The sequence below is a fragment of the Lasioglossum baleicum genome, chromosome 16, assembly GCF_051020765.1.
Source record: "Lasioglossum baleicum chromosome 16, iyLasBale1, whole genome shotgun sequence".
NCBI classification, from domain to species: Eukaryota; Metazoa; Arthropoda; class Insecta; order Hymenoptera; family Halictidae; genus Lasioglossum; species Lasioglossum baleicum.
Window position 1 is genome coordinate 2,879,830 of NC_134944.1, and position 11,451 is coordinate 2,891,280.

General features: G+C 41.1%; 1 long non-coding RNA gene across 4 annotated transcripts in view; it reads left to right on the forward strand.

Annotated features, from left to right (window-relative positions):
* LOC143216805 (uncharacterized) overlaps positions 1-10,024 on the forward strand; it is a 67,493-nt gene extending 57,469 nt beyond the window's left edge. The window contains exons 2-6 of one of the 4 annotated variants that reach the window (XR_013010649.1): positions 5,415-6,307; positions 6,599-6,776; positions 6,851-7,312; positions 7,724-7,898; positions 9,365-10,024. This is a non-coding gene — a long non-coding RNA (uncharacterized LOC143216805). Of the gene's footprint in view, positions 1-5,414; positions 6,308-6,598; positions 6,777-6,850; positions 7,313-7,723 lie in introns of all 4 variants that reach the window. The other 3 variants (XR_013010648.1, XR_013010650.1, XR_013010647.1) reach the window with 3 other exon arrangements.
* Positions 10,025-11,451: the final 1,427 nt, after the last annotated feature.

The window sequence follows — 11,451 nt, forward strand, 5'->3', positions numbered from 1 at the left end:
ACCTACCGCAAGCCTATTAATAGGATTTTCAATAATTGTGCTGTACCAAAAGAATAGCATAGAAATTTTTTTTTACATTGCAATCTTAAATGAAACTATTAGATGACGATATTGTGGGTGACTTGTTAGTTCTCAATGAAAATTGCTGTTGCTATTGAAGGTTCCATTAAAAAGTGTTTAGCCATGTACCATAGATTTCTTAAAATTATGCAATAACTGGTCGGTAATGTGTTAATAAATCGAGAATAATATATGGGCGTTCTTAAATTGTCTTTTACTGTTTTAAATTACATCCACCGATTTTTGTCATAAATGCATAAAATCCGCAGTCTACTGATCGTCGACTACGTAATATTAATCACTGGACTGCAAAAACGTTTGATAAGCCTGGCATTACTGTTTTGAAGAAATAAAAACACCGTGCCAAATGTTTCAGAAGTCACACACCGACTACACCGAACGTCCTGACTTCATCGTACGAAATGTCTCTCATTAAACGACGCTCGTATTATTTTATGTGAATGCGTCAATTAATAATTCATTCGAAGCAGACACGAGATCAACAGCTGTTCACCGTTCCATCATTGCGTATTCGCAAGCACGAGACAGGCCTCGGTGGATTTCACAAAGGCACGAGATTATGGTACCTGTATTCGCGTAGCATACACTTACGCAATAATAGAATAGATAGTAATCTAGATATCGGCAGAAAGTAAAGAAAAGAAACGGACAGAAGAGGGGAAAAGAATAAAAGTGCGACCGTGAAAAGAGCAACGTTGTATCATTCGAGAACCAGGGTCTGATGGTCTAATCGGTTATTGTTACCATTATGCCGGCATTATAGTGCGCCGCGCATTATACCTGCAATTTTCAACCCCTTATCTGAGGATCCGATCGCCTTAACTTGGAACTCGAGTCCTGTGAGAGGCGAAGAGCTTGCCATGACCACTATTATAAATACATAATGACCATTCCGGCGGACAGTTTTCCAAACTAGACTCACCGACAAGTATAGTCCTCTGCTCGATGTAGTTGAAGAACAAATTAGAAAATATCCCATTAATTCGTAACTTTCTTGCCAGACAGTCACGCACGTCTTCAATGTATTAATATGCCATTAGCTGTCATGCTATTAGTCTCCCCAATAGGAGATGTATTAAATTGTATTAAATATAATTGTATTAAATATTGTATTAAATATAATTGTATTAAATTTAATAGAATTTAAAGTATCGAAATTGGACAGCGGATCTTTATGCAAAATAAAGATTTTTTCTGAAGTTTTCACCGTTTTAAATTACACCTACTCACTTGTCTCATAAATGCGTAAAGTCCGCTGTCTAATCAAAATATTACCAAAATTCTATTACAACAAGCTGTTCATCTTCCGGCTCTTCCCCAAACTTCCAAATAAATTATAACTCCAACAGCAGAGAGCAGCAGGGTTAAAATAATGAAACTGTTTTACCGAAGAAGACTCAAAAGATCAGGACAGGGTTAGTCCCATAAAGAACAATTTCAAAGGACACTTTCCCGAACGTCTGCCAAACTGTCTTCGTAGCAGTTAGGGTGTTCGGATGCCGTGTTTACCTGACTAGAATTATGTATCGGCAGACGCACACGCGGCCGAAGGGAAAACAAAACGAAAAACTGTCTGGTATTTGTTGCAGGATCTCGTAAAGCATCCCGGTATCAATGGACAGTTTGTTTTGCCGCGCGAGGAAAGCATAAAGTGCATTTGTCGGCGCGTTCTGGAATCGACACGTTCGGGATCTTCGGGGGACTTTTCAGGATCGCTACCTTGGAAAAAGATACACTTTACGACACGGGGAACGGGAAAGCTATGTCGCATTATCCGGCACATTGCTCACATTGTGCCAGTTTGCTTTACGAGACAGCTAGGAGCCGTGGAGAACTCGGTCTCGATTACTTCCAGCTCCTTGGCCGCATTTAACGTTTGTTTCTGCTCGCGGTCTGACCTTACCTTTCGGGCGAACGTCATTTTTTAGGGGATGCTGGCACAGGGGTGTCGGTCGCTGGGAGAACGGCGAGGCTCTGCCAGAGTTGGACGAAACATAATCCGGTTGATGATTGCACATTACGACTAATGTACAATAATTAGACGGCGGACTTTATGCATTTATGGCAAAAATGAGTAGGTGTAAAAACATCAGAAGAATTTAAAAGTACTGTTATATCATTTTCGACGAATTAAACATATTAAGAAAGAAAACAAATTTCTATTTCACTCCAGATTGTACGGTAGTGCACCAGCCAAGTTCTCGCACTACCTCCATTTACACGAAACAACTTAGCTGTTTTTTAGAGGCTTATTACTCGCCACTGGAGGCAGATGGAGAGATGTAATTTCGTAAAAGGCCAATGTATAAAAACCAATGGCCACAAAATTGTTCAAACTTGGCCGCTACCTAACATCGTTTATGGCCATTGGTTTAAAAAGTAACGTGGCCGAGTTTGAATAATTTAGCCCTCCGTGTAACTCTTTAAAAATTAAATAGCGTTCTTTTAAACTAATTTTTACAAACGCTTTTTTCAGTATTGCAACAGGTACATATTTCTAAGCTAACGAACTTGGCAGTATTTTGTTTGCTCTCACAAGTTTTTACGGGCATAGGAACTTGGCTCCTGTTTACAGGATGTTTTTGTTGGGTTAATAATACATGAACATTCGTAAATTCTTGTAATCCTTTCACTGTTTGAATTACATCTATTCATTTATACAATGAATAATAGATTACAAAATAATTCATTGCTGCCCAACTGTGGGCTGTGCGTTTCCGGTAGACAGTGCTCGTTCACTGATAAGAGCAGGGTTGAAAGACGCTAATTGAATTCTTTATTTAAATTGACGACGAACGTTGGCTCACAGACACCGCGGCCAAGATGTAAAAAATAATGCATCGTCTGCGGTGGGTAGATAAAGCACAAGTTCTACGATGCGAGGGTACAAGTATCGACGAAGGGAAAGACATGTGTTCGACGTACGAGCACTCAATGGCGGGATGCGTTTGCACGCGCAGCGAATGTAATCGAAAACGAGGTGTGTGCCCTATCTGTGTTTCATCTTTCCGCTTAGCAACCTCCAGAGGGAATACGTAAACGTTTACGTCGTGTAGATCATCTCTCAGATTAATTCGCATTGCCGTAGAAAACAGAACGCCGTCAGTTAACAACTTTATCGAAAGTGGAATAAGATCGCGTAGCAAGGAGAGCCTAACATCTCGAGAGAATTCGTCCAGCTCGTAGCATAGTCTCCCCGGGGATGAGCAAGTTTTCGCGAAGATAGGCGGTCCAGGATTCAGAGGAGACCAGCCTCCGGATCCACAGTCCGCCATTGTGGCGAATTGTTCCGTATAAACGGCGCGGACATCACAAAAAGGACCGAGCTTGGCAATGATCGAGAGTGATGTATGGATCCTCGTCCGTGCCACGCGTTCAGCTTCGAAACTTCGCGCACACCTCCTACTCCTCCCTCTTTTTTGGGTTTCGACGATATTCGAAATTTATAAGTTCGATCTGGAATAGAAGCATCGATCCCAAGGGGCGCATCGATCGAGACGACGTTCGAGGATCCGAATACAGCTAGAGATTAACTAGAAAATTTCACTGGGAACGAAGGGTTGAAAAAATTTGTTGAACAGTGCCCTTAATTCTTCTTACAGATCTGAAGGTACTGTCAACCAGTGCCGTAACGAGGGTGTGGCGAAAGGGCGCCCGCCACCGGCGCAACTGAGTTTGGGGCGCAAAGCAAAGAATACCGCTGTTTTATGTTTTTATTATATTATTCTAACATATACCTACACAGTGACTCCCATTAATATTCGGACACTTTATTCTATACGATTCAAACTTTTTTCGGAAGCTAGAGCACTTAGTTCACTACAGGATGTGAAAAGAAATTTTTTCGGAAATTGCCATTGGTCGGAATTGTAGAGAAAATACTAAAAGATCCATTTTACAACTTTTTTATGCGGGCCTATATTGAACATTTAAAAAATACGTTTTGTAGATCTGTTTCAATTAAACATATCCTGAAAATTTCGTCAAAATCGGTCGACGTTGCAATGAGCTACAAGCGTTTAAAGATGGTGAAAAATTGCAGATTTTCACGATTTTCGACCTATAACAACAGTAAATCTAAGAATTCTTACATCTTTCAAGGACTATCATTTTTCCCCGCATCAACCGATTTCGATGAAACTTTCACAAATCATATTTTTCAAAATTTCAATATAGGCCCGCATAAAAAAGTTGTAAAATGCAACATTTAGTATTTCCTCTACAATTCCGGTCAAATGCAATTTTTGAAAAAATTTCTTTTCACATCCTGTAGTAAACTAGTTGCTCTAGCTTTCCAAAAAATTTCAAATCGCATAGTCCAACATTTGAAAAGTTACGGTGTTTTTAAGATTGTCCGAATATTAGTGGAAGTCACTGTATATGTTTTGTATTTCTTTTATTTTGTCGTCATTGAATATGAATAAAAATTTGTTCGTATTTAGGCTGTAGATTATTTATTCATACAAATAGCTTGACAAATACGTTATTGTACATACAGGCAACTCATTTTGATGAGGTTAATAGTATTTAATATGTTGCATTTAGTAAAATTTAACTTGTTACATTAAAATTTTTTATTTTTTTGTCATTATTGGGTTATGAGGAGGCGCAAGTTGGACACTTGCCACGGGCGCTTCATACCCTCGTTACGGCACTGCTGTCAACGAAATAAGAAGATGGCTGACCAGCGTCCTCGATTTTCCCCGCAGGACTAAAAGTATTGCTCGACCGAACGAGAAGATGTTTGCACAACTCGTGCCCGTAACGACCCCTCCTTCGGCCATTTAATTAAGCAGCATTTCTCGTTCGGTTGAGTACTGTTCACAGTACAAGCGGCTCGGTTGTCAGAAGTGTGACACGGGAAACAAAAAGTGATGCTTCGAACGGATACGCGTGTCAGGATAATGAGACTCGGGCGGTTTCAATGTAGCCTACCGGTTAATACGTATGCAAGGAGAACTGGTCAGCATGGCCGCGTTTCCTGTACACCTCTATTCAATTTCTAAGCAGCAAAATGCCGGGTACACTAGATCGAAGCGTAATCATTGCCTGGCGGAGAATGGGGACGAGTTAATTCTAGCCTGTCTTTCTGTCTGTCTCGAATTAAAAAAGGTAACACCTCCCTCCCACGACCACGCTTTCACTTCTCGCTAAAACACAGGAAGCCATCCGCTAGCCACCATTCTTTCAGCACAATGAAAATAGGCGAGGCGATGGTAAACATGATGGGCGAGCATTCGTTTCGTCACCATCATGTAGTTATGAGAATTCAATTCTTAGAATCGATTAATTCGTTAAACAATGTCGTACTAACACTGCTATTTCTTTTCCAGCTGGCTATGGCGGCGGAGTGGCCGCAGATCCATCGATCATCGACGAATTATTTCGATGGACAATGCTGTCAAAGTTGTTTTGGCAGTGGCACCGTAGGCGGGTTCCACGAATGAATAGACACCCGCAAGACGGAGGTGTAACCAATCTTGTCTAGCAGTATAACCCATTATGTTCGTTTAAGTATGCATACACCAATCCCGCAGCTTCGCCAACCCCTTCGTTCAGAGATACTGGACACTTGATGGATCAGCGATCTGATTCTGTGGAACACGGATCTACGTGATCCGTGAGGAGCTCGGCTGAAAAGAGCAAGAATAGACAATCCGTCTTTGCAAGTTCTACCTATTGATCGTTCCAGAATTTGTACGACAAATTTTTCCTTGCTCGCCTTCCCAGGCTTCTGTAGAAATAATGTTCAGCAGAAGAATCTAATTTGAAACTGGATCCTCTTCAAAATAATAGCAGTTCAAAGATGACTTCTCGAGAATTCTGAAGAGAGCCAGCTCGGTCAGCGAAGACAACGAGAGAGAATAAAAGGACGTCTGGCCTGTCACTACGGGTGTCAAGACCTGGCCACGATTCGACGGAACTTTCATTTATGTTTGACATGGCCTGAGATATTATCCGTAGGTATAATCCTGCAGGATGACAATATTTTTAATTCCGGGCAGGATGTAACAGGATCAGCGAAAGCCGGGGTAATGTTATATCGAACTTACCGCTAATCTACTTTGAGTCTCTCTCTCGGCGACGGCGAACGGGACATGGTTAACTTTTAATCTCCTTAAGTTTTAGGCATGAGAAGATGAACCATTTTGTCTTCTCCTCGAATTCGCGGGTAATACGTAATCCTCTTAGAGACGTCAGGTATCAAGTAATACCTACAGCCCAGGTACGTTTCCTGGATTCTTTCGCAGCCGGCGGATATAATCCACCCTGCACTTCGTTTTACAATATTTTTCACGAATTTGTCGTAAACAAAATTCCGTCAGTCCAGACGTACAGAAGAAATTGAAGCAGAATTACATAACTTAACATCACACCTTATTCTTTTTGTATATAATTCATAATTGTACTTTGCGATTGTGTCTCAATTACAAAAACGAATTACATTGTAATTGAATTGAATGAGAGACCAATTACGAAATAATTGAATACAATGTAAATTACTTTGTACTTACAGTTCGTGAAGCAATTCAATTGTAATGCAACACAAACTCTGACACAGACGAATCTCTCGAGATGAAAAATTCTTTGGAGGGTGTCGCACAAATCCTAAACGCGTGACGAACGCTATAGACGAATGAAAAATCACGGAATCGGTTCCCGGCTGTTCCGTGTCCCTGTGTTTAGCGGAGTCGGTGAGTTTCATATTGGATCAGCTGAAATATGAGAATCTTTAGTCGAAGACTTAATCGTTGTCCGCGGCAAATAGATTCGACCGATGCCGGTGCAAACAAAAACCGAGAAAATAGAGAGACGAAGAGAGGAGAAGAGGATAGAGAGGGTGTTGGAGGTATGCAGGATAATCGATCGTCATTAGCGCCCTACGGACATACACGAATATACACACAAGGGAGCCGACTAAAAAACCACGGTTTCTTTCGTCGGGCTAAAGGAACCTACACTTTCGGCTTTCCCGTGTCAGGGAAGCATTAATCCAGGACAAACCGCTGACAAAATGGTCCGGGACCTGTCCGACCACCCGCACGATACAAATGTGGGAGTCGATGCCGAGGACTTTTGATGCTGAGGATTTTCTCGATGGATCGCTGCTCTTCATCATTCTCTGGCTTCCATGGTGTCCCAGTTCCCTACAAAAGTCTACTTTAAATTAATGTAATTCTAGACCACCAGTTGTTTGACTGCCACTACCATCTTCAATGTACAGTTACAGGTAAATATGTTTCTTCTATCGATCGTATTTGCTGTTAATAAATTCTTAAAGGGGTTGAAAAACTAGTTCTAATTCTAGTAAAACAATTGCCATACCATTATTAAAAACAGTTTTAATATCATTAAATTCGTCTGTATTCTACAAATTGTGAAAAGCTCAACTGTTCAATTCGATGTGCACAATGTAAAAAAGATTACGTAGAATAAAAATTATCTGGGTTGAAAGAAATGTGTGGATTTTGGAATTAAAGCTGCATCAAGGGGTTGAAAAGTTTTTCCCAGAAAAAATCCGTTTCCGAGGAATAGGTCAGGTAGCCGAGTGCAAGGGGTGGCCTTTCGGAAATTTATTATCGGAAAACGGTTCGACCTTCGACATCAATGGGTTGCCAAATCGATCATAAATGCGTTTCAGGTTCGCCGGGGAGCGAGATGCCCGTAATTTCGAATAATTCGATTGAACAGCTGCGTCAGGTAAACCGTATATCGGAATTACGTATTGTGCCCCAGAAAAAGATCGGAACTACGGGGCCAGTCAGCCGTTTGATTACACTTAATGATCGACATTTGATTCCGGTGGATCTCGCCAGGTAACCCTAGGACCACGACCTGTTTGTCAGTTTTTTAACTGACGTAATTTCTCCTGACATTTTTTCCCCCTACCAATTCTGACCTTTCGAAAGTTTGGAGAACCGTCGCTGGTAACGATAAACTGTCGCGAACTATTTTTTAATTGGAGAATACGCGACTCCGTTGCAAATGCCATTAACAGACGCTGGATAACGAAACAGGAAAATAAATGCAACGATTTTGATTAATAGACAACGGATCTTTATGCGAAATCAAAATTTTCTGAATTGCGACAAACTCGAGTGAAATGGAAATTGATTTTCTTTCTTAACCTGTTCAATAGGTTGAAACTAATATAATAGTATTTTTAAATTCGTCATTTTTGTTATAAATGCATAAAATCCGCTCTCTATTGATGAATGTTCACTGTTAGATGTCGGAAGAAATAAAATGTGCTACTTGTGGGAAAGAAGATGGCGTCGGAGGGTGCCGAAGTGATTTAAGAAGTCGTTTCGGGGAACGGGAGCCGGTCTAGTTGACATTTTTCGAGAATCCACCGTATTCGGTAGCGCCCTAAGATTTTAAAGAACAATGGCGGCTCTGATGATGACAAACGTCTTGTAACACGATACAGGAACATATGTCGTCGGAAACTACCCTCCCAGTATTAATCGCGGGCGAACCCAATTTCTCTCTCTCTCTCTCTCTCTCTCTTTCTCTCTGTATGTGTACACTACACACAGACGTACAGGCGAAGCTTGTGGAACCTTGCGGCCAATAACGAAACGAAACAACATGATCGAGCAACAAAAGAGGCCGTGGCCTGAAACCCTACAGCTCGATACAAATGTGCAGATATGCAGGGTTATAGAGTTACACAACGGGACCGAAGCCCTCGAGGGATGGAAGGGGCACGGCTTCTTGCGCACTGAACTTTTCCTAATCTCTATTCGGTTTTGTCGCATCGTAATTCAATTTCTGATAGGGCCCGAACATCGTTCTAACTGTTGACCGCTGTTCGCACACTCCTGAAAAGAAACAAACTCAACGGGGTGCACCACCCCTTGACCATCTAAAAAATATTAAACCGACTTCGAAAAAAACGCATTAAAAAAATTCACTAAAATTTACAACCACCATTTACCAAATACGATACAATCATTTCGGAGGCGGCGCAACAATTAAAAATTTTCCAAATAACAGATGTTGCTGATTATGATTTCATTGGAATATGATGGACTTGGAAATCAGTAGGTGGGAAGAGAAGATACATTAATATGTGAAAGCATGTATGTAGAAGAATTTAAGGATTTTCGTAATTTCCAGTCTCGAAAATTTTCTTTCGAAAATTGTATTAAATTTAAGATCGTGTATTCACATAAATTAAATGGAAATTATTTCATACTTTTTAGTGCATTTTTTTAGTGCGTTTTTTCGAAGACGGTTTGATTTTTTTAATAAAATTTTTTTATTTCACATTTTTTAGTGAAACATAGGATGGTTATTTGCAACAAAAACCGCAAAGAATGAAAAAATGCAAAATTGGACCAATCGGGAGACATACCCTACAAAATGCAGAAAGTTTCGTCCTGATTGATCTATCCATCCATCTAGGAGGTAATCGACGAAATAATTCATTTTTCGCAAATAAAATCGTAAGGAATAAAAAAATGCAACATTTTTTTCACGGGACCACCTCGGGGACATACTCTACAAGATGCAGAAGGTTTCGTCCTGATTGGTCCATCCATCTTGGCGTAATCGGTGAACATACATAGAAAAAAAAATGAAAAAAAATCCACATACAGATCGAATTGAGTAACCTCCTCATTTTCGAAGTCGGTTAAAAATTAATAAGTTATATGAACAGGAAAGATTTGTGCAGAAAATCGCCGACAAGGTGGATAAACTTTCAGCGACACGCAAATCTAACCCAGAAAAGTTTACTCAGAATTAAAGTTTTATATAAATACTTAATAGGTTGCTCTCGTTTCCTAGATTATGTTTCAAAGTAGCTTGTCGACAAAAGTTTCCATGCACATTGTCGATTATAGTCATTGATTTCCTGTAGACTGCGCGGTTAAATATAGATTAAGCAAAGCTTGTATAAACCACAATAAACTTGCCCCTCTGTCGGCGCACTCGCTGCGTTTGTTGAACGCTTCAATTGCAATTTATTCAAGTGATTCGTAGTAACAAGAATTTTTCTTATCGAATTTATACGTTTTCTGTCGAAACGTGCGTGCTATTAAAAACTTAAATACGTCACGAGCGTAGAACATGAGCGATTAATTTACCATAACGAAAGGGGGACAGATGGGAAACACAGTTGCTTAATCAGTATAAGGCTACGCGGTGAATTAACAAGGCGAGAAGAAACTCGCCGGTTCGTACTCGTCCGTACTGATCAAGTTTTGACAGGTAAGGTAAGTGTGCTCGAGTAAAAATACAATTTATTAATTACTGCGTCTGTCTGTCCGTCCGCTGTCAGGGTACAGTCCTTAACGATCCGATAATTACAGATTTCATGCGATCGAGCCGCCACAGCTGTTCAACGTTGAGCTGACAAGCTCGTTCCAAGGAATCTTCCTTCGGACAGCTTTGTACTCGGCTTTGTGTGCTACCACTGCACGCGTCATCCTCTGCCATTTGTATTAGGAGTGCACTATGGCAATGGCTGCCTCCGTTCGCACAATCTCCGCTAAATATTCGCCGGTTGCTGCGGTAATCGTTCTCCTACTCTTTTGTCGAATGAATTTGTTGTTTGAACGAGTGCGTCGCCTGTAGCGAAACATTACACTCGATTCAATTAGTGTGGGTTCGCTTAACACAGTTCTTTGTGCCGAGACCTAAAATAACACGCGCAGCCTGTCGTATCTTGTTATTCGCTCGTCCGAAACTGTTCGAACGAGCGGAATCGCATCATCACCGTTCTTAATAAAATACGCATTGTGATGAACAAAGCGATCCGGAAATTAGTAGTCCTTTGCCTTTCGAGAGACTTCGCTGCGCCCGCTCTTCAACCTTTTCTGTCTAGTGTTAGTTCAAAAAATTCTGAATCTTCTCTGTCTCACATTGTACGTCTCGTTGTTAGTTTCCTCAAATGTATTATTTAATCGTTCATGTTCTTGCTCACTTAGAAACCAGAAGAAAACATGCTTATCAACACGCATTTCCGTGAAAATGGGAACACAGCTAGATGAACACGGCACCCCATCGAGAATGATGCTTGATTTATGGAGGAATTATAGACGATCGCGGCGAGGCTCGCAAACAAATGCGTCTGTTTCTCAACACTCGTTTATCCGCTGAAATACGATAGAAACGTATTCATCGGGAGAATCTACGAGTCGCGCATAAATTTCCTTATAAGCGCGCAGCAAGAGCAACAGGACACGCGCGGACTTAGCTCAGACAGAGAGCTCGTTGCACCGCGGTGCAAGCCTCGCGTTGCAAGGATACCCCGTGTCGCCATATTGAATCGTGCAGCTCGGAAATCTTTGCCGATTGCGTTAATAACGACGTCCGGCGGATTCGTCGAGCTACAGCGCGTCTTAGGACATGCATAACGTC